The 24,836-nt window shown below is 37.4% G+C and overlaps 1 pseudogene; it reads right to left on the bottom strand.

The window, feature by feature from the left end:
* Positions 1–24,836, bottom strand: part of LOC105468238 (keratin, type I cytoskeletal 18 pseudogene) — a 157,749-nt pseudogene that overhangs the window by 91,048 nt on the left and 41,865 nt on the right.

The following is a 24,836-nucleotide window of genomic DNA, read 5'->3' on the forward strand; positions in this document are numbered from 1 at the left end:
TATGTATCAAGTTATAAAATATCTGAGAAGTTTAGACATTGGGCTTAACTCAACTGCTCAAAATTCCACATAAACCTAGGAGGTAAAATTTGGGGATGTGAATAACTGCCAATGCAATCCCTAGAATGAGTACCTTACAATTTTGTTAATAGATTTTAGACTCAACCAGAACTGGAAATATGTACAACACTCAGGAACTACTTCCTAAAAGATGTCATACTGACTTTGACCTTATCCTCTACAGATAGTTATGCTCTCCTCCACTCCTGATTATCCTAGTATTTCACAGTCATATCAAATGATTATCTGTCCCTTTTCTTTAACTCATAAAACAAAATCAGAGTTTACATGTCCTTACCCCTGGAAGTAAAGAATGTCCCTTTCTTCTTCCTTTAACTTTATAGGACAAATGTACTTCCACATGCCCCTATCTAAAGAAGCAAATCATCTTACTTTATCACCACGAAAAATGCTTTCCCTCATCCCATTACTCCCAGGCTGTAAACTTGGTCCCAGCCTTGTAGCAGGGAGGACATAGGGAAGATGGGAAAAAATAGAGACAAGGCAAGAATTCATTGCAGTGTTAATAGATGTGATAGGCACAGTAAATCACACTCATCACATGGCCCAAGGTGCAGGTAACCATTTGAAGGACCATCTATTTTCTAACCCTGCCTAGAAGCCTTGTTAAGGATTTAGGCTAGTGATGAATTATCCAATCACCTGGGTAGATTAAATATCTACCCTAAGGTTACTGCCAGTAGGTAAGAAGAATTAATTTTTGGAAATACCACATTTATCTGTAAGACAAAAAGTCTGTAGTATCAGTTACACCTAGGTTCCCCATATAGTCATATCTTATTGCTTCTGTTTACAGAATAGAACTCTACCCATAAATAAAAGAAAAAAATTTTATTGTAGGAATAAGTAGATGAAAATAATTTATTTGCCAGTTTGCATTTAATTAACAATGTCATTTTAACATCATACGTGTGCCCTTGAAACACACAATCTCTCACTTTTTCAAACTTTTTTTTTGAAATCTTCAAATACTTTTTACAGAAAAACACACACAAAAATTGCTTTCAGCTGTGACTTCATTCCGTATGTCTAAAAGTACTATGATTTTCCAATCTTGGGTCTGGCAATATCCATGTTTATTCTTTTAAAAAATTAAGTAAAAATGAAAGAAAACTAATAACTAAATTGGATTAAATTATGTCCCGTTTTATAGTCACTGGAAAACTTCATATGCAAATAGCTTTTACACACTCATTAATTCTTTTTTAAATATGTTTCTCAGCTTAAATACAGACTAGTACTACAGAGACCCATATTTCCATAGTCTAATTAATACCTCTATTTAAATTGTATGAAACTTCCAGAGAGAATGTGAGTCATTGTCAAAGTAGTATCTGCACAATGTCTGATGGTTAATGAGATGGGTTTGTGGTTTGAGGAATGCTGTTTATAACAGGGAGATTTAAAGTTGAGTTCCCCTAGACAACAGTGACTCAACTCTTTCCCAATTTACAAAGAAGCATTAGTTATGAAGTGATAACTGGATGTTTCAATAATTAAGTCTTACCCCTTCATTCTTATAGCTTCTATTAGATCTCCTATTTTTTAATTGCCAGAAGAAATGAACTTGCAAGTGCCTTTACTTTATGCCAAATTTCCTTCAATATTTCCTAGTTACAGTAGCAAAACATAGTAATGTCTGGCTTTTCACAGCATGCAAGACCTTCGCCACAATAGTTCCCAGCTGCTTGCCTGCCTTTACAGCCTTAAAAGACATTCTGTCCACTTAATTTTCATTTCTTCTCAGCCAAAGTTTTTATGCTCCCCATCTGTTGCAGGCCATTTTCCTCCATTCAACTTTATTCATCAGAAGCTAAATGAGGCCTCACCTTGAGCATACCTCCTAATCACACGTTCCTATGGCAACCAATCCTGTACAATTGCTTGAGTCCTTTATGATCATTATTGTGCATTCTTTCCAAAGGCCTACCTTTCTAGCAGAAAAGATAAGTTGTTCTTGGATAATGTTGATTTTAACTTAGTTAGAGTAGGTAATATAGTAGGAGAAATAACCACATAATATGAATTGAAGAGTATAAGATTTTGAAAAAAAAAACATAACTTTAGATTCTTCATACGAAGGCTTTTTTAAATTTAAACATGAATAGTCTTGGGAGAGTTGCTATGAACTGAATGTTTGTGTCCCCCAGAAATTTATAGGTTGAAAACCTTAATACCCAATGTGATGGTATTTGGATATGGGGACCTTTAGAAGGAATTAGGTCATGAGAGTTACCTTATAAATGGATTAGTACCCATCTAAGAGGAGACATGAGTGAGCCTGCTTCCTCTCTCTGTTCTCTAACATGTTCTCTGTCTGCAAACCAAGAATAGTACCTTCAACAAGAACCTGTCCATACTAGTACCCTGATCTCAGACTTCCATCTTCCACAACCATGAGAAATACATGTTTCTTGTTTAGCTATCCAGTCTGTTATAGTAGCCTGAAGTGGCTAAGGAAGCTTAATTCAGCCAAGTAATCACATAATAAAACAGAGACATAAAACCTCTGTCTCCTTGACAGGCTCATAAAGACACAAAGTATGAAAGTCACAATGAAATAGAAAAAAGGTATACAATAAAATGAGGTAAACCTCACTGAAAGGTAATTCTATCTAATTGAAATGTGATTCTTTCCCAGAGAGTCATTTTTTGCTCATAGACTATAAATAATGTAAATTAGATAGAACAATAACTAGTTTTGAACTACATACTTTATTTCAATCATTCATTTTAGGTTTGTCTTTTCAATGAGATGGTTTACAGCACTTCCAGAATTTGTGTTACTTCCTTAGAGTACAATGCTCATTTTTTTTTTTTTTTTTTGAGAAGGAGTCTCGCTCTGTTGCCCAGGCTGGAGTGCAGTGGCCTGATCTCGGCTCACTGCAAGCTCCGCCTCCCGTGTTCATGACATTCTCCTGCCTCAGCATCCTGAGTAGCTGGGACTACAGGCACCCGCCACCACACCCAGCTAATTTTTTGTATTTTCAGTAGAGACAGGATTTCACCGTGTTAGCCAGGATGGTCTCAATAACCTGACCTCGTGATCCGCCCACCTCGGCCTCCCAAAGTGCTGGGATTACAGGCGTGAGCCACCGCGCCCAGCCCACAGTGCTCATTTTTAAAGCTTCCACAAACCTCTTGGATAAAAAAAATCAGAGAAAAGTATCTCACTATTAGCACCTAAAAACATTTCAGTCAATAAAATTACTTCTAGATGATGCTATTAGAATAATGTAAATGAAGGATGAAAGACTGTCAAATGTACCTAAGATTTTAACAATTTCTGTGTCACACTTTATTTTACCATTTTTAACATTGTTTAAAGATTTTTTTCACACCTTTCATGATCTTTTGGACAAAGATAATGTTTACATTATGAATTAAAATTAAATAGATTTATAGGGAAATGCATAGTATGAATAGAAACTGGAAAAAATGTTCATCAATTAGTAGTTTACCAAAGCATATCACAATTTGTTGGCCAAATTTTAGTATCTCTTTTTAGGCATATACTTGAAATCCATAACAAAAAATAATAAGCTTCAATAAGTTCCATAAGCCTTCCTTTTGGTTTTTATCTTAGGGATACCAGATGAAACTTGAAATTTTTTCATAACTAAATTTATAGTAGGTAGTAGTCTTGTGAAAAGATAGCTCAGAGTTCACATTTCTAAATAAAATTTGAAGCAAATATATTATAAAAGCCATTCTTAAGAAGCTACTGGCAGCCAGGCACGGTGGCTCACACCTGTCATCCTACCATTTTGGGAAGCTGAGGCGGGTGGATCACTTGAGGTCAGGAGCTCGAAACCATCTTGACCAATATGGTGAAACCCCTGTCTCTATTAAAAATGCAAAAAAAAAAATTAGCCAGGTGTGATGGCAGGTACCTGTAATCCCAGCTCTTTGGGAGTCTGAGGCGGAGAATCATTTGAACCCAGGAAGTGGAGGTTGCAGTGAGTTGACATCGTGCCACTGCATTCCAGCCTAGGTGACATCTAAAAAAAAAAAAAAAAAAGCTATGGCTAATTTTGCAATTTTACAAGAAAAGTGTAGCTACATTTTTTTTTATTGGTAATTGTCAATACTATTTACAAAGAATATATATATAGTATCTACAGGATGGAAATCAGGATATTTGAGTAAGAGTAGAAATGAAGACCCTTTTTTAGAATACAGGAAATTTTATTAGCATTTAGTTCCAATTTCTTACTAGTGTTGGCTTAAGAAATTCATAGATATTTTTCTCAAGGATAAATATGATAGCTGTAAAAGCTAAAGTGTGTGATCTCAGACAAATTCCTTAACCTCTCTCATTCACAGTTTGCTTCTAAAATTTTCTTTTCTCAATTCTGTACCCCAGAGGGTACATGCAGACAATTTTGGAAATCACTGGTATAGTGAAAAGAAATAGGCTTTAAAATGTAATGCCTTCATGAGACTAAAAACACCACCCTCACACAAGTACAGTTAAGAATAAACGAGCTGGGCACGGTGGTTCACGCCTGTAATCCCAGCACTTTGGGAGGCCGAGACGGGTGGATCATGAGCTCAGGAGCTCGACACCATGCTGGCTAACATGGTGAGACCCCGTCTCTACTAAAAATACAAAAAAAAGTTAGCTGAGCGTGGTGGCGGGCGCCTGTAGTCCCAGCTACTCGGGAGGCTGAGGCAGGAGAATGGCGTGAACGCGGGAGGCGGAGCTTGCAGTGAGCAGAGATCGCGCCACTGCACTCCAGCCTGGGCAACAGCGAGACTCCATCTAAAAAACAAAAAAAAAAAAAAAAAAAAAAAAAAAAGGAGAGAGAGAGAGAATAAATGAGGCCAGACGCAGTGGCTCATTCCTGTAATCCCAGCACCTTGGAAAGCTGAGGCGAGCAGATCACCCAGATCACCTGAGGTCAAGAGTTTGAGACCAGCCTGACCAATATGGTGAAACACCATCTCTACTAAAAACATAAAAATTAGCTGGCCATGGTGGTGGGCGCCTGTAGTCCCAGCTACTCAGAGGCTGAGACAGGTGAATCGCTTGAACCCAGGAGGCAGAGGTTGCAGTGAGCTGAGATCCTGCCACAGTACTCCAACCTGGGCGACATAGCGAGACTCCGTCTCAAAAAAAAAAAAAAAACAGCAGATAAATGAGATAATTATATAAACATTTCTAGTGTAGAGCCAGATGTGTCCCCCAGAATTTCATAGTTTCATAGGTTGAAAACCCTAATCCCCAATGTAACGGTATTTGGATATGGGGAACTTTGGAAAAAATTAGATAATGTGAGTGAAGACCTTATGAAGGGATTAGTACCCTTCCTAGAGGAGACACTTAAGCCTGATGAAGGCATTCAGTAAACAGTAACAGTTCTCTTCTTTTTTTAATTCAATTATTCAACAAACTTTTATTGACTAATTGTAAATAACAGGTGCTGGATGCTGGGAATACAAAGGAGTTTGTGGTTTAATGAAGAGACAGATGTATAAACATAAGCAACGCAGTAAGAGTATTTCAATACTAGAGACCTATTCCTTCAACTAGTATTATCTGAGCACTGCTGTGAACCAGACATTGCCAACTTTTAAGGTAAGACTTAATCCTAGTAGGAAAGGTCTCCAGTTATGGATTCTATTTCTTTAATGAACCCAAGAAGTTTAATGTTTTCTCTGTTAATCATGTCAGTTTTGTTATGTTGTTTTAAGAAAAATTTTCATCTATATTTTCAAATTAGTAAAAATTTGTTTATGTATTTCTTTATCATTGTTTTAATATCTGTAGAATCTGTGATGATGTCTCCTTTTTCATTTCAATATTAAACATTTGTGTCTTCTTTCTCTTGTCTTTTATTAATAACACCAAAGATTTATCAAATGTATTAGTCTCCTATAAAATTAAATTTTGGCTTTTTAAAATTTCTCTTATAAACTTGTTTTCTATTTTATTACTTTCTATTCTTATCCTCATTATTTTCTTCTTTCCACTTTTTAGTTTAATGTTCTCTTCCTATCTTATAAAGATGAATTGCTGATTTTTAGCTTTTTTCTATAATAAATTTATTCAAAACTATGAGTTTATCTCTAAACAGGGCTTTATATGCATTCCACAAATTTTAATATGTTGTATTTTTATCAGCATTCAGTTCAAAATGTTTTCTAATGTCTGTGGTAATGCTTCTTTTAACCCATGGATTATTCATGATAGAACTGCTCAATTTCCAAACACTTAGAAATCTTCTAGTTGACATTTTTGTCATTAATTTCTAGTATAATCCAATTATGCTCACTGAATATATGCTGATGTTCAATTTGATGTTCATCTGCTTTTCAATCTGATAAAATGTGTTGAGCCAGTCAAGCTATGGAAAATGTTTTATATAAGTTTTCTTCAGTTGCTGAGTGCAGTTTTACATGTGTAAATACATATTTCTATATTAGATAATGTTTGCTATTACTCAAATCTTCCATATTCTTCTCTCTGCTCAATCTATCAGTTACTTAGAAATGTTATGTTAAAGTCTTCCACTTTAATTGTTGTTTTGTCATTCAGTACTGTGAATGCTTGCTTTATATATTTTGAAGCCATTTCATTTGATACATATAATATTGAAATTATTATATCTTCCTTAAAGATTGAAACTTTTACCATTACTCATCTCTCTTTATCACCTATAATGCTTTTTTGCCTTGTAGTCCAGTTTTTCGGTTGTTAATTTCATTATATCAGTTTTCTTCTGGTTGCTGTTTGCATGATGTATCTTCTTCAATCCTTTTCCATTCGACCTTTCACTGTGCTTATATTTAACCTGTGAGTAGCAGAGCAAAATATTTGTCTTCGCATCCAGTCTTACTATCTTTGTCATTTAATTGGTGTCATTCATCTGTTCACATTTAATGTAATGATTGATCTGAGTTAAAGCATCTATATTATTGTTTTCCTTTTTCTTGCATTATTTTGGATTGTGTGGTTGCTGTTATCTTTATTTCTCTCTATTAACTAATTAGTTACACATTCTTTTTACTATTAGAGGTTATTCTGTGATTACAATATGCGATCTTAATTTTTTTAAGTCTAGTAGTATTTTTACCATTTCTTAGACAATAGAACCATAGAATAATTGAATTCCATATCTTCTCTCTCATACGTTGTGCTGTTTTGTTATATACTTTTAAACCAGCAGCATATAGTTAGCATTGGTTAATACAATCAATATTCATTTGGATATATCCACATGTTTACTCTTATAGCTTTTTATTTCTTTCTACACTTTTATGATTTCAATAGTGATTATTTTCCTTACGTGTGAAGTACTTCATTAGTGGTTCTTGTAGTACAGATCTCCTGAAGATTAATTCTTTCTGTCTTTATCTTAAAATATTTATTTTACATTCTTTTTTTTTTTTTTTTTTAGATGGAATCTTGCTCTGTCACCCAGGCTGCAGTGCAGTGGCGCAATCTCAGCTCACTGCAACCTCCACCTCCCAGGTTCAAGTGATTCTTCTGCCTCAGCCTCCCAAGTAGATAGGATTACAGTTGCCCACCACCACTCCCAGCTAATTTTAGTACTTTTAATAGAGACAGGATTTCACCATGTTGGCCAGGCTGGTCTCAAACTCCTCACCTCAGGTGATCCGCCCACCTTGGCCTCCGAAAGTGCTAGAATTATGGTCATGAGCCACTGCACCCTGCCTACATTCCTTTTTGAAGGATATATTTTGTAGAATACAATTTTGTGACTGATTTATGTATTACATATAATACTTTTTAGAACTTTGAGTTATAGTTTCAATGTCTTCTGCCTTCCATTGTTTTTATTGTTGTTGTTGTTTTGGTTTGGTTTTGGTTGATTGGTTATCTGTTTGAAACAGGGTCTTACTCTGCTGTCCAGGCTGGAGTGCAGTAGTGTGATCATGGCTCACTGTAGCCTTGATCTCCCTGGCTCAAGAGATATTCCTGCCTCAGCCTCTGGAATAGCTAAGACTAGAGACACATGTCACCATGTCTGGCTAATTTTTGTATTTTTTGTAGAGACAGGGTCCGATTATGTTGCCCAGGCTATTCCCAAACTCCTGGGCTCAAGCAATACTCCTGCCTTGGCCTCTCAAAGTGCTGAAATTACAGGTGTGAGCCACCACACCTGGCCTTCCATAGTTTTGTTAAAAAGTCAACTATCGGATTTATTGTGGCCTATTTGACAGTAATACATCTCTTTACTTGATGTAATTTTATGTTTTCTTTTTTGTTTCGTTGGTTGGTTTGGTTTTTTGCTATGGGTTTCAGCAGTTTTATTATTTGCCTACATATGTTTTTCTTGATACTTATCCTGCTGTGAGTCCTTTGCACTTCTCCAATATGTGGCTCGAATTCTCTAATTAGTTTATAAATTACTCAGCCATTATATTCTCAAACATTGTTTCTGCCCTATTCTCTTTCTTCTTCTGGAACTTCAACTACACATATGTCAGACATTTGTCTCACATATTTCTTATATTCTTTTCTACATTTGTTTCTTTTATTCTATATAAACACTTCCTTATTCTCTATATACCAAATTACTTTCTCTTTAGCCATACCAAATATTCCATTAAGCCATGAATTAACTTTTTTTATTTCAGTTATTTATTTTGACTTCTAGAAATTTTGCAGGATTTTTTTCTGCAATTGCTAGTTCCTCCTTGACTACTAATTATAGTTATTATAAAGTCCATGTTAACAGAAGTATCTGGATCTCTTGAGAGTGTATTTCTTTTTTTCTTTCTTTTTTCTTTTTTTTTTTTTTTGAGACAGAGTCTCGCTCTGTCAGCCAGGCTGGAGTGCAGTGACGCGACCTCAGCTCACTGCAAGCTCTGCCTCCCGGGTTCATGCTATTCTCCTGCCTCAGCCTCCTGAGTAGCTGGGACTACAGGCGCCCGCCACCACGCCCGGCTATTTTTTTATATTTTTAATAGAGATGGGTTTTCACAGTGTTAGCCAGGATAGTCTTGATCTCCTGATCACATGATCCACCCGCCTCGGCCTCCCAAAGTGCTGGGATCACAGGTGTGAACCATTGTGCCGGCCAAGAGTGTATTTCTATCATTCCTTTTTTTTTTTTTTTTTTTAACTTCAAAGAGTTTATTTTAATTATTAGTTGGTATTGCATTTCTACAAACTTTGGTGATCCCAAAACAGCACACAAATAGACATGACCAATATGATCCTGGCAAAATGCATATCTCACTGGTCAAGCAGAAATATTTCCTTTTGCAAATGTTCTGAGGAACAATGCTTAAAATTTTACAAGGACTAAAAATATAATTTTAATAAAGCCTACATAAACTTCATGTGTAAATGGGAAACATCAAAGTTGGTAAGAGTCTTTCAGCTTTCTTATAAATGGTATCCTTATAATTCACCAACTCTCAGAGGACGAAATATTATTCTACGAAAAATAAAATGATTGCAGATTGTTTTTCCTATGATGCTTTATGTATCAGAGTAACTTGCAAATTCTGGTCTGCTGTTATCTGGCCATCACTTTCCTTGTCCGAGTCATTCTTTTCATTTTTTATTTCCAACTTTTATTTTAAGTACAGGGGTACATGTGCAGGATGCGCAGGTTCGTTACATAGGTAAACGTGTGCCATGGTGGTTTGCCACACAGATCATCCCATCACCTAGATATTAAGCCCAGCATCCATGAACTATTCTTCCTGAGGCTCTCCTCCATCCTCCCTCCTCCCACTCTCTGGCAGGCACTAGTGTGTGTTCTCTCCCCTTATGTGTCCAAATGTTCTCATCATTCAGCGGCCACTTACAAGTGAGAACATACAGTATTTGGTTTTCTATTTCTATGTTAGTTTGCTGAGGAAAATGGCTTCCAGCTCCATCCATGTCCCTGCAAAGAACATTATCGCATTCCTTTTTATGGCTGAATGGTATTTCATGGCATATATGTAGTACATTTTCTTTATCCAATCAATTATTGATGGACATTTAGGTTGATTCCATGTCTTTGCTATTGTAAATAGTGCTGCAGTGAACATATGTGTGCATGTATCTTTATAATAGAATGATTTGTATCTCATTGGGTATATACTCACTAATGGGTTTGATGGGTCAAACAGTATTTCTGCCTGTAGGTCTTTGAGGAATCATGACACTGTCTTCCACAATGGTTTAACTAATTTACACTCCCACCAACAATGTAAAAGCATTCCTTTTTCTCCACAACCTCACCAGCATCTGTTGTCTTTTGACTTTTTAATATTAATAATAGCCATTCTAATTGGTGTTAAACAGTATCTCACTGTGGTTTTGATTCGCATTTCTCTAATGATCAGAGATGTTGAGCCTTTTTTCATAGGTTTGTTGGTCCCATGTATGGCTTCTTTTGAGAAGTGTCTGTTCATGACATTTGCCCACTTTTTAATGGGGCTGGTTTTTTTCTTGTAAATTTGTTTAAATTCCTTATAGATGCTGGATATTAGACCTTTGTCAGATTAATAGATTGCAAAAAAAAAAAAAAATTCCCATTCTGTAGGTTGTCTATTCATTCTGTTGCTGGTTTTTTTTTGTTGCACAGAAGCTCTTTATTTTAATTAGATGCCACTTGTTAATTTTTGCTTTTGTTGTAATTGTTTTTGGCATCTTTGTCATGAAATCTTTGCCTGTGTCTATCTCCTGAATGGTATTGCCTAGGTTTTCTTCTAAGGTTTTTATAGTTTTAGGTTTTTGTTGTTGTTTGGGATTTTTCTTTGTTTGTTTTTGAGATGGAGTCTTGCTCTGTCACCAGGCTGGGGTGCAGTGGTGCGATCTTGGCTCACTGCAACTTCTGACTCCCTGGTTCAAGTGATTCTCCTGCCTCAGCCTCCCAAGTAGCTGGGATTACTGGCACATGCCACCACACCCAGTTAATTTTTGAATTTTTTAAAGTAGAGACGGGGTTTCATCATGTTGGCCTGGATGGTCTTGATCTCCTGACCTTGTGATCCACCCGCCTCAGCCCCCAAAGTGCTAGGATTACAGGCATGAGCCACCGCGCCTGGCCTATAGTTTTGTGTTTTACATTTAAATCTTTAATTCATCTTAACTTTTGTATATGGTATAAGGAAGAGGTCCAGTTTCGATTTTTTCATATGGCTAGCCAGTTCTCCCAGCACCATTTATTAAATAGGAAATCTTTCCCCATTGTTGCTTTTGTCAGGTTTGTTGAGGATCAAATGGTTACAGGTGTGGGGTCTTACTTATGGACTCTGTATTCTGCTCCATTGGTCTGTGTGTCCGTTCTTGTAGCAGTACCATGCTCTTTTGGTTATAGTATAGTATAGTATAGCCTTATAGTATAGTTTGAATTCTGGCAGCCTGATGCCGCCAACTTCTTTCTTTTTGCTTAGGATTTTCTTGGCTATTCAGGCTCTTTTTTGGTTCTACATGAATTTTAAAATATTTTTTTCTAATTCTGTTAAGAATGTCAACGGTTGTTTAAAGTGAATAGCATTGAATCTATAAATTGCTTTGGGCAGTATGGCGATTTCCATGATACCAATTCTTCCTATCCATTAGCATGGAATGTTTTTCCATTTGCTTGTGTCATCTCTGATTTATTTGAGCAGTGGTTTGTAGTGCTCCAGTGCTCCTTGAAAAGATTTCTCACCTCGCTGGTGAGCTGTATTCCTATGTATTGTATTCATTTTGTGGCAATTGTGAATGGGAGCTCATTCGTGATTTGGCTCTTGGCTTGCCTGTTGTTGGTGTATAGGAATGCTAGTGATTTTTGCACATTGATTTTGTATCCTGAGACTTTGGTGAAGTTGTTTATCAGCTTAAAAAGCTTTTGGGTTGAGACGTGGGGTCTTCCAAGTATAGGATCATGTCATCTACAAACAGGGGTATTTTGACTTCCTCTCTTCTTATCTGAATATCCTTTATTTCTTTCTCTTTATTTCTTGCCTGACTGCCCTGGCCACAACTTCCAATATTATGTTGAATAGGAGTGATGAGAAAAGGCATCCTTATCTTGTGCTGATTTTCAAAGGGAATGCTTTAAGCTTTTGCCCACTCAGTATGATACTGGTTGTGGGTTTGTCATATAAGGTTCTTGTTATTTTGAGGTATGTTTCTTCAATACCCAGTTTATAGAGAATTTTTAACATTAAGGGATGTTGAATTTTATTAAAGGCCTTTCTGCATTTATTGAGATAATCATGTAGCTTTTGCCTTTAGTTCTATTTATGTGATAAATCACATTTATTGATTTATGTATGTTGGGCCAACCTCGCATCCCGGGGATGAAGCCTAATTGATTATAGTGGATAAGCTTTTTGATGCACTGCTGAATTCAGTTTGCCAGTATTTTGTTCAAGTGATTCTCCTGCCTCAGCCTCCCGAGTAGCTGGGATTATATAGGCACGCGACACCATGCCCAGCTAATTTTTGTATTTTAAATAGAAACAAGGTTTCACCATATTGGCCAGGATGGTCTCAATCTCCTGACCTTGCGATTGGCCCGCGTCAGCCTCCCAAAGTGCTGGGATTACAGGTGTGATCCCAGCAGCTTGCCAGGCCCAGCTCTTCTTTTAAAGGACTCACTTGCGTAAGTCAGAGCTACCCATAAAAATCTCTCTTTTGTCATTTAAATGTAACATGATCACATGAGTGATATGATTATTTTGTGTGTCACCTTAACTGAGTTAAGGAATGCCCAGAGAGGTGGAAAATATTATTTCTAAGTATGTCTGTGAGGGTATTTCTGGAAGAGATTAGCATTTGAATCAGAGATTAAGTAAAGAAGAGCTACCCTCACCAATGTGGGCAGCCATCATTTAAACCAAAGAGGGCCTGAACAGTACAAAAAGGCAGAGGAAAAGCAAATTCCTTCCTTTGTCTTGAGCTGAGACATCCATATACTCCTGTATTCATACATTAGCGCTCCTGTGTTTCGAGCCTTTGGATCCAGGACTTATATCAGAAGCTGCCCACCTCTACTCCACTCCCACCTTCCTCATTCTCAGGCCTTTGGTCTCAGACCAGAAGTTATACCATTCGCTCCCCTAGTTCTAACAGACCTGCAAACTGAGACTGAATTACACCACTGGCTTTCCTGTTGTCCAGCTTGCAGTTGGCAGATCATGGGACTTCTCAGTCTTCATAATTGCATGAGCCAATTCCCATAACAAATCTCCTCATCCGCATATATCCTATTGGTTCTGTTTCTCTGGAGAACCCTAACTAATAAAAGTAATGCCTCATATTCACAGGTTCTATCCCCACTCAAGAAAATTATACAGGACTCACACATCCAGAGGTACAAATCTTAAAGGCTAGCTAGTATCCTACTTACCACAATCCATGTTGTTGCATGTATGAATGGTTCAGCATTTTTATTGCTGAGTAGTATTCTACTGTATGAATATACTACAATGCGTTTATCCACTCTCCTGTTGAGGGACATTTGGAGATACAGTACAAATATTGGTTCTGCTATTTACTACCTATGTGATTTTGGATGAATCATTTCATATCTGTATGCCTCAATTTCCTCACCTACAATATGATAATTGTACCTATTTTATGGGGTATCTATGAGGAATAAATCAGATAATCCAATAAAAGTAGTTCCCTGGTACATAGAAAGTTCTTTGTATGCATTAAACATTATTATCAATATTATTACTAACTGGAAAATATTAGGATCAATTGAATGAAAATAAATAAATACATTAAAAAACAGTGACATAAGATATTTATTTTTAATTAAATGACTTTTTTTTTTTTTTTTTTTTTTTTTTTTAGAGAGGGTCTTGCTCTGTCACCCAGGCTGGAGTGCAGTGGCACAATCTTGGTTCACTGCAACCTCCGCCTCCTAGGTTCCAGTGATTCTCATGCCTCAGCCTCTTGAACATCTGGGATTACAGGTGCTGGTTATGATGCCCGGCTAATTTTTGTATTTTCAGCAGAGACAGGATTTCACCATGTTGGTCAGGCTGGCTCAAACTCCTGACCTCAAGTGATCTGCCTACCTCAGCCTCCCAAAGTGCTGGGATTACAGGCGTGAGCCACCATGCCCAGCCTAATTAAATTACCTTTTAACAAGTTTAGTGTCAAAGAACTTGCTTAAGATTATTGCATTCCGCAGAATATTTTGTGTATTGGCCACTGGAGAAGCATGCAGGAAATACAGACCAAAGAGAACTAGGTTAAAAATACAAAGGAGAAGTATATAACATAAAACTGTGCTAAATCAAAAATATGACTATTGCACATGATTTATGTCATGCTCACAGTGGAAAATGTATGTAAGACCAGATGAATATCTTTAACCATGAACCCAATATGGAATTATGGCACATTTTACTCAAATATCTCTATTGGCCCAGGGTTCTTCTGACAATTTGTAAAACCCATGTCAAGACTTAGTCAGCATTTGTGATCCTTTACGAATTTTGTTTTAAGCTAATAAATCTGCTGCATCACTTAAAATCCATGTTTTCTATTTAAAGCAATTAATATGAGCAGGTTAGTTCTTTCTAGGGTCTTCACAACCACTTCATGGAGTGATTAAAGGAAAATATATAGATAGTACCTGTCAGCTATCAAAGCACATTCACAAACAGTAATTAATTTTCACACTTCCAAATGCTAATATTAAATTTTTACTAAGTGAATGACTAATAAAATTTAATAAGAGAAATAAAATAAGTTCCAAGTAACAGAAAAATATCATTATCAAATGTTTTAGAAATTGAGAATTTTAATTTCAATCTCATTTTAGTTTCTATGCTGTACTTCTAAAATCTTGAAATTGATGCTTTTAAAAATATATTTCTTCTACTATTTTATGTTTTTGGTAACAGCATATTTCACAAACAAATGAAGAAGTGGTAGACTCCACCTTTGGGATAATACCATCACTGGGATAAGACACTACTAAAAGTTGGCTTATGTTTAGAAATGTCCAAGATCATCAAAAGGCATATATTGCTAAAATTGTTAACTGGTTTTAGTGTATTTTTCCTGCCACAAATTATATTCTTAACGTTGTACTCTCCCTTTTTCTAAAATCAAGTTCTTCTCCCTGCTAAGCTTCACCAGAAAGTGTACTTCTTTGGCTCTTATGAGAAAATTTCTATCTGGAAAAAGTTCTATAACTAAACATGATTGACACAGATCTGACCTCTAGCCGTGTAACTAGGAAAATTCCTTGAAAATTGTTTTAAACTGACCCACTTATACATTAAAAGCCTTTTGAACATGATGATATTCAAATACAAGATGCCAAAAAGCAGCTATTAATTTGTCATTAGAGTTTCTAAGGTGTGGGAAATTCAGCAATGATGATGCAAGATAATCGCTTGTCTTAACATTGTTGAGACAAAGTACACACAGAGAAATCATCACAAAAGCACTGAGAGAGATGGAGATGTAATTTATAGGTGCTGAAGAAACTGGAAAGATCACTTTCTATAAACTAAAAGGAAAAAGAAACCTAACTGGCTTGCCTGTTTGAATATTCAAATAGTTGATAAATGAATATGTTGGATATTCATTCAAATATCTATTTAACATGTATTAATTAGCACTGTCTGTACTGGCCAAGTTCATTCCAAACAGGACATGCATTTGAAGATTTGTTAGTGGCTGTATCTCAGAAGGTGTTTTAAGCTTATACTAAATTTTCAAGAAAGTGGTTAATGTTTTTCTACTATTTTTAGGCAATTTGCTCCAAGTAAGCATTCAAACTCCATACCCATAAAGGTTTTTTTACAGAATGCTATTTAGTCAAAAAGGTAAATGATGTAGGAAGTACATGATAAGAAGAAACTGCAATGTTTAAAAATCCCTTGCCTTGAGCCTGGAAAGCTTAAGAATATGGGGGAGGTGGAGGGAAGTGTTTATATCACTCAAAACATAGCTACAGCTGTTTTGAATCATAGGCGAGGTTTTAAAAATGTTCTTAAAACTGAGCTCAGAATACCTAAAGAGAGGTTCCCAAAACATTGAAAGGGACATCTACCTTCTTCAAAACATAGTTTTCTAAGGTATTACGTTATTTGGCTTTGTTTTAATGTGACCGATTTAATGTTTTAATGGCAAAAGATAAGACTCTTTCTGACTTTGAAAAATCCAAAATCCTCCATCGTCTCAGCAGCTGTGTATGATTAAGAATGTAAATAGACTCAAGAGGCTGATTCCATCTCCAGGTCCTCTGTTCATGAATCACCTACCCAGAGACATAATTTTAATGGAAATAGAATTTCTTTCTAAAGCAACAGATAAATTAACTTGCAGGAATACTGCAGCAAGACAACTCCTCTTTACTGGCTCTGTTGTACTGAACAAAACCAGACTCCATTTTCTTTGCTTTAAGACATTTTTAACAGTTGGTCTGGCCGGGCGCGGTGGCTCAAGCCTGTAATCCCAGCACTTTGGGAGGCCGAGACGGGCGGATCACGAGGTCAGGAGATCGAGACCATCCTGGCTAACACGGTGAAACCCCGTCTCTACTAAAAAATACAAAAAACTAGCCAGGCGAGGTGGCGGGCGCCTGTAGTCCCAGCTACTCCGGAGGCTGAGGCAGGAGAATGGCGTGAACCCGGGAGGCGGAGCTTGCAGTGAGCTGAGATCCGGCCACTGCACTCCAGCCTGGGCGACAGAGCGAGACTCCATCTCAAAAAAAAAAAAAAAAAAAAACAGTTGGTCTATAGTCAGGAAATGAGAATTTCTCTGTTTTTCGTTTTCTTAAATTAATATTTAAGAAACTTAATTTCTTAAATTAAATATTTAATTTAAATATTAGCCGGCACCCAAGATGGCCAAATAGGAATAGCTCCAGCCTCCAGCTCCCAGCGTGAGCGACACAGAAGACGGGTGATTTCTGCATTTTCAACTGAGGTACCGGGTTCATCTCACTGGGGCGTGTCAGACAGCTGGCGCTGGTCTGCAGGTGTAGCCCAACCAGTGAGAGCTGAAGCAGGGTGAGGCATCGCCTCATCTGGGAAGCGCAAGGGGGAAGGGATTTCCTTTTCCTAGCCAAAGTAAATTGAGACACACAACACCTGGAAAATCAGGTAACTCCCACCCTAATACTGCGCTTTACCAAGGGTCTCAGCAAACAGCACACCGGGAAATTATATCCCACACCTGGCCCAGAGGGTCCCATGCCCACGGAGCCTCCCTCATTGCTAGCACAGCAGTCTGAGATCTAACTGCAAGGAGGCAGCGAGGCTTGGGGAGGGGTGTCCGCCATTGCTGAGGCTTAAGTAGGTAAACAAAGCCGTTGGAAAGCTCAAATTGGGTGGAGCCCACCACAGCTCAAGCAGGTCGGCCTGCCTCTGTAGACTCCTCCTCTGGGGACAGGGCATAGCTAAACAAAAAGCAGCAGAAACCTCAGCAGAGGTAAATGCCCCTGTCTGACAGCTTTAAAGAGACCAGTAGATCTCCCAGCATGGAGGTTGAGATCTGAGAATGGACAGACTGCCTGCTAAAGTGGGTCCCTGACCCGTGAGGAGCCTAACTGGGAGACATCCCCCACTAGGTGCACACTGACACCTCAAACCTCACACGGAGGGGTACACCCCTGAGACAAAGCTTCCAGAACAAGAATCAGATAGCAACACTCGCTCTTCAGCAATATTCTATCTTCTGCAGCCTCCGCTGCTGATACCCAGGCAAACAGGGTCTGGAGTGGACCTCAAGCAAACTCCAACAGACCTACAGCTGAGGGTCCTGACTGTTAGAAGGAAAACTAACAAACAGAAAGGACACCCACACCAAAACCCCATCAGCACGTCACCATCATCAAAGACCAAAGGCAGATAAAACCACAAATATGGGGAAAAAGCAGTGTAGAAAAGCTGGAAATTCAAAAAATCAGAGGACATCTCCCCCTCCAAAGGAACGCAGCTCATCACCAGCAACGGAACAAAGTTGGACGGAGAATGACTTTGACGAGTTGAGAGAAGAAGGCTTCAGTCGATCAAACTTCTCAGACCTAAAGGAGGAACTACGTAACCAGCGCAAAGAAACTAAAAACCTTGAAAAAAGATTTGACGAATGGCTAACTAGAATAATCAATGCAGAGAAGACCTTAAAAGAACGGATAGAGATGAAAACCATAACATGAGAAGTACATGACAAATGCACAAGCTTCAGTAACCAACTCGATCAACTGGAAGAAAGAGTATGAACAATTGAAGATCAAATGAATGAAATGAAGCGAGAAGAGAAGTGTAGAGAAAAAAGAGTAAAAAGAAATGAACAAAGCCTCCAAGAAATATGGGATCATGTGAAAAGACCAAATCTGCCTCTGATTGGTGGGCCTGAAAGTGACGGGGAAAATGGAACCAAGTTGGAAAACACTCTTTAGGATATCATCCAGGAGAACTTCCCCAACCTAGTAAGGCAGGCCAACATTCAAATTCAGGAAATACAGAGAACGCCACAAAGATACTCCTCGAGAAAAGCAACTCCAAGACACATAATTGTCAGATTCACCAAAGTTGAAATGTAGGAAAAAAGGTTAAGGGCAGCCAGAGGGAAAGGTCGGGTTACACACAAAGGGAAGCCCATCAGACTAACAGCAGATCTCTCGGCAGAAACTCTCCAAGCCAGAAGAGAGTGGGGACCAATATTCAACATTCTTAAAGAAAAGAATTTTAAACCCAGAATTTCATATCCAGCCAAACTAAGTTTCATAAGTGAAGGAGAAATAAAATCTTTTACAGACAAGCAAATGCTTAGAGATTTTGTCACCACCAGGACTGTCCTACAAGAGATCCTGAAGGAAGCACTAAACATGGAAAGGAATAACAGGTAACAGCCATTGCAAAAACATGTCAAAATATAAAGTCCATCGATGCTAGGAAGAAACTGCATCAACTAGCGAGCAAAATAACCAGCTAAGATCATAATGACAGGATCAAGTTCACACATAACAATATTAACCTTAAATGTAAATGGACTAAATAAATGGTCCAATTAAAAGACACAGACTGGCAAATTGGATAAAGAGTCAAGACCCATCAATTTGCTGTATTCAGGAGACCCATCTCACATGCAGAGACACACATAGGCTCAAAATAAAGGGATGGAAGAAGATCTACCAAGCAAATGGAAATCAAAAAAAAGCAGGGGTTGCAATCCTAGTCTCTGATAAAACAGACTTTAAACCATCAAAGATCAAAAGAGACAAAGAAGGCCATTACATAATGGTAAAGGGATCAATTCATCAGGAAGAGCTAACTATCCTAAATATATATGCACCCAATACAGGAGCACCCAGATTCATCAAGCAAGTCCTTAGAGACTTACAAAGAGACTTACACTCCCATACAATAATAATGGGAGACTTTAACACCCCACTGTCAACATTAGACAGATCAACAAGGCAGAAAGTTAACAAGGATATCCAGGAATTGAACTCAACTATACACCAACCGGACCTAATAGACATCTACAGAACTCTCCACCCCAAATCAACAGAACATACATTCTTCTCAGCACCACGTCACACTTATTTCAAAATTGACCACATAGTTGGAAGTAAAGCACTCCTCAGCAAATGTAAAAGAACAGAAATTATAACAAACTGTCTCTCAGAACACAGTACAATCAAACTAGAACTCGGACTAAGAAACTCAATCAAAAATGCTCAACTACATGGAAACTGAACAACCTGCTCCTGAATGACTGACTACTGGGTACATAACAAAACGAAGGCAGAAATAAAGATGTTCTTTGAAACCAATGAGAACAAAGATACAACATACCAGAATCTCTGGGACACATTTAAAGCAGTGTGTAGAGGGAAATTTATAGCACTAAATGCCCACAAGAGAAAGCAGGAAAGATCTAAAATTGACACCCTAACATCACAATTAAAAGAACTAGAGAAGCAAGAGCAAACACATTCGAAAGCTATCAGAAGGCAAGAAATAACTAAGATCAGAGCAGAACTGAAGGCGATAGAGACACCAAAAACCCTCCAAAAAAATCAATGAATCCAGGAGCTGGTTTTTTGAAAAGATAAACAAAATTGATAGACCACTAGCAAGACTAATAAAGAAGAAAAGAGAGAAGAATCAAATAGACGCAATAAAAAAAGGGGATATCACCACCGACCCCACAGAAATACAAACTACCATCAGAGAATACGATAAACACCTCTACGCAAATAAACTAGAAAACCTAGAAGAAATGGATAATTTCCTGGACACTTACACTCTCCCAAGACTAAAACAGGAAGAAGCTGAATCCCTGAAGAGACCAATAGCAGGCTCTGAAATTGAGGCAATAATTAATAGCCTACCAACCAAAAAAAGTCCAGGACCAGATGGACACACAGCCGAATTCTACCAGAGGTACAAGGAGGAGTTGGTACCATTCCTTCTGAAACTATTCCAAACAATAGAAAAAGAGGGAATCCTCCCTAACTTATTTTATGAGGCCAACATCATCCTGATACCAAAGCCTGACAGAGATACAACAAAAAAAGAGAATTTTTAGACCAATATCCCTGATGAACATAGATGCAAAAATCCTCAATAAAATACTGGCAAACCAAATCCAGCAGCACATCAAAAAGTTTATCCACCATGATCAAGTGGGCTTCATCCCTGGGATGCAAGGCTGGTTCAACATATGCAAATCAATAAATGTAATCCAGCATATAAACAGAACCAAAGACAAAAACCACATGATTATCTCAATAGATGCAGAAAAGGCCTTCAACAAAGTTCACCAGCCCTTCATGCTAAAAACACTCAATAAATTCAGTATTGATAGAACATATCTCAAAATAATAAGAGCTATTTATGACAAACCCACAGCCAATATCATACTGAATGGGCAAAAACTGGAAAAATTCCCTTGGAAAACTGGCACAAGACAGGGATGCCTCTCTCACCACTCCTATTCAACATAGTGTTGGAAGTTCTGGCTAGGGCAATCAGGCAAGAGAAAGGAATAAAGGGTATTCAGTTAGGAAAAGAAGAAGTCAAATTGTCTCTGTTTACAGATGACATGATTGTATATTTAGAAAACCCCATCATCTCAGCCCAAAATCTCCTTAAGCTGATAAGCAACTTCAGCAAAGTCTCAGGATACAAAATCAATGTGCAATCCTCACAAGCATTCTTATACACCAGTAACAGACAAACAGAGAGTCAAATAATGAGTGAACTCCCATTCACAATTGCTTCAAAGTGAATAAAATACCTAGGAATCCAACTTACAAGGGACGTGAAGGACCTCTTCAAGGAGAACTACAAAGCACTGCTCAGTGAAATAAAAGAGGACACAAACAAATGGAAGAACATACCATGCTCATGGATAGGAAGAATCAATATCATGAAAATGGCCATACTGCCCAAGGTAATTTATAGATTCAATGCCATCCCCATCAAGCTACCAATGAGTTTCTTCACAGAATTGGAAAAAACTGCTTTAAAGTTCATATGGAACCAAAAAAGAGCCTGCATTGCCAAGACAATCCTAAGCCAAAAGAACAAAGCTGGAGGCATCACGCTACCTGACTTCAAACTATACTACAAGGCTACAGTAACCAAAACAGCATGGTACTGGTACCAAAACAGAGATATAGACCAATGGAACAGAACAGAGCCCTCAGAAATAATACCACACATCTACACAGCCATCTGATCTTTGACAAACCTGACAAAAACAAGAAATGGGGAAAGGATTCCCCATTTAATAAATGGTGCTGGGAAAATTGGCTAGCCATAAGTAGAAAGCTGAAACTGGATCCTTTCCTTACTCCTTATACGAAAATTAATTCAAGATGCATTAGAGACTTAAATGTTAGACCTAATACCATAAAAACCCTAGAAGAAAACCTAGGTAATACCATTCAGGATATAGGCATGGGCAAAGACTTCATGTCTAAAACACCAAAAGCAATGGCAACAAAAGCCAAAATTGACAAATGGGATCTAATTAAACTAAAGAACTTCTGCACAGCAAAAGAAACTACCATCAGAGTGAACAGGCAACCTACAGAATGGGAGAAAATTTTTGCAATCTACTCATCTGACAAAGGGCTAATATCCAGAACCTATAAAGAACTCAATCAAATTTACAAGAAAAAAACAAACATCCCCATCAAAAAGTGGACAAAGGATATGAACAGACACTCTCAAAAGAAGACATTCATACAGCCAACAGACACATGAAAAAATGTTCATCACTCACCATCAGAGAAATGCAAATCAAAACCACAATGAGATACCATCTCACACCAGTTAGAATGGCAATCACTAAAAAATCAGGAAACAACAGGTGCTGGAGAGGATATGGAGAAATAGGAACACTTTTACACTGTTGGTGGGACTGTAAACTAGTTCAGCCATTGTGGAAAACAGTATGGCGATTCCTCAAGGATCTAGAACTAGAAATACCATTTGACCCAGCCATCCCATTACTGGGGATACACCCAAATGATTATAAGTCATGCTGCTATAAAGACACATGCACATGTATGTTTATTGTGGCACTATTCACAATAGCAAAGACTTGGAATCAACCCAAATGTCCATCAGTGACAGACTGGATTAAGAAAATGTGGCACATATATATCATGGAATACTATGCAGCCATAAAAAAGGATAAGTTCGTGTCCTTTGTAGGGACATGGATGCAGCTGGAAACCACCAATTCTCAGCAAACTATCGCCAAGAACAGAAAACCAAATACCGCATGTTCTCACTCATAGGTGGGAATTGAACAATGAGATCACTTGGACACAGGAAGGGGAACATCACACACCAGGTCCTATTGTTGGGAGGGGTGGGGAGGGATAGCATTAGGAGATACACCTAATGTAAATGATGAGTTAATGGGTGCAGCACACCAACATGGCACATGTATATATATGTAACAAACCTGCACGTTGTGCACATGTACCCTTGAACTTAAAGTATAATAAAATAAAATTAAATTAAATTAAAAATTTAAAAATTTAAAAATATTAAATTAAAATTTAATATTATTAAAATAAAAATATTAAGGTTGCCTTTTCAGTAACAGTAGCTTAAACTCCAGGCCTCATTATGGCAAGTGAAAGACCTTTCACTGAGGATGCAGTATTTTTGATGGTGAAAGTAGACCACATCATTTCAGGCTGTTCAAACCAAGATTGAGTTGACTGTCTCTGTTTACCTGGCCATCCTTGACCTAGATTCGTGTGTTTGATTTACAGATCATGATGAAATACCCTCTAATCTGGGGCTGCAAAGAAATTGTGCTGCATTATTTAGCCAAATTGTTTTGTGCAAAGGACCCATTTCAAGTAAGTGAAGGATAATCCTAAATGAATACAAAACTTGAGAAAAAAATAATAAGTTATCTGAAATCAGAGACTCTAGCTGAAACTGAAGCTAAAGGCAAATTAATTTAGTCTCAAAGACATTACTGTACTTCCCTTTGTATATAAACCATAGTGCCTGGCCATACACCCAGTTTTGTTTTCTGCCTCTCAGATGGTGTGATGAGGGAAGGAAGTACATACATGGCATTAATATGTAAATAGAATTGTCATACTACATTCGAATCAGACTCAAAACATTTTGTGACTATTAATTCTTAATATTGGTCTGAAGACCCCAGGATATGAATCATAAAAAGGAAAGTAACTCAGAGAATAAAATTCAGTGGCCATGGTGACCATTAATAGTCATGCTTTAGGTTGGAATTTAATAAATATTAAAATAACATAATTATATGTAGTAATTTATCTTTTTACTATCACCCTTACTTTCCACCATCTTTCTAAACACCAGCTAAAAGTCATACAGGATACAATCACCATCACTAATACTCTGTTGGTAGAGTATTATCTAGAAAAGTGGTTGATAGTGATGAAAGGCACTTCATTTAATATGAACATGATCAATTAACCACATTATACTGAGTTATCCAGATATATTTGTGAGTCTGTTAAATTTTTTGATATAATGAACTGAATTATTAATTCAACTGGTCCTCTTGACTTTGGTGGCAGAAACCTAACCTGGAAACAAAGCAAAATGGAATAGCAGGGTGTCTATAGTCTGATTACAAATACAATTTTTGTGACCATAAGTCATTTACCTGAAAAATGCACCCATTCATTCCCTTATTGGAAGTTTCATTTATAAATTTTTCACTCCATGGCATTTATCCTTCTTTAGAGATATACTTTCCTCTCTTCTCTGAAAATCACTGGTAGGTTTTTGTTTCAACAGAAAATTACACTGACAAAATGACACAGGATAGATTCTGCTTACAGAATTCTAGAAAAAGCCTGACATTTTATAGATTTTTATAAACCTACTCATTTTTTTTTTTTTTTAGTGATAGGATCTGGATCTATCACCCAGAGAGAAATACAGTGGCATGATCATAGCTCATTGTAGCCTCGAATTCTTGAGTACAAGCAATCCTCCCACCTCAGCCTCCTGAGTAACTGTGACTACAGGCACTAGCACCCAGCTTAAATCCACTCTTAATGCTAAGGCACATGCCCTAGTCAGTCAGGAATGCAAGTTTCATTATTCAATTAGCATTTTCTATAGCATTCGGTAAGGAATTAATGAAATAAGAAAATTATGGTTAGTTTGTCATTAACACTTTCTGTGAGAAGTCTTAGAAATGAGATTTAGATTTCTACTTCTAACTGGGAAACAAGATGGGAAAACGTCAATAATTGCATAAATTCAGAATAGAACTACCACTTAATTTCTTAAAAACTATTCATTTAATTCTAAAAATGGAATTATTTTAATGGAAA

Source organism: Macaca nemestrina, chromosome 11, assembly GCF_043159975.1.
Source record: "Macaca nemestrina isolate mMacNem1 chromosome 11, mMacNem.hap1, whole genome shotgun sequence".
Classification (NCBI taxonomy): domain Eukaryota; kingdom Metazoa; phylum Chordata; class Mammalia; order Primates; family Cercopithecidae; genus Macaca; species Macaca nemestrina.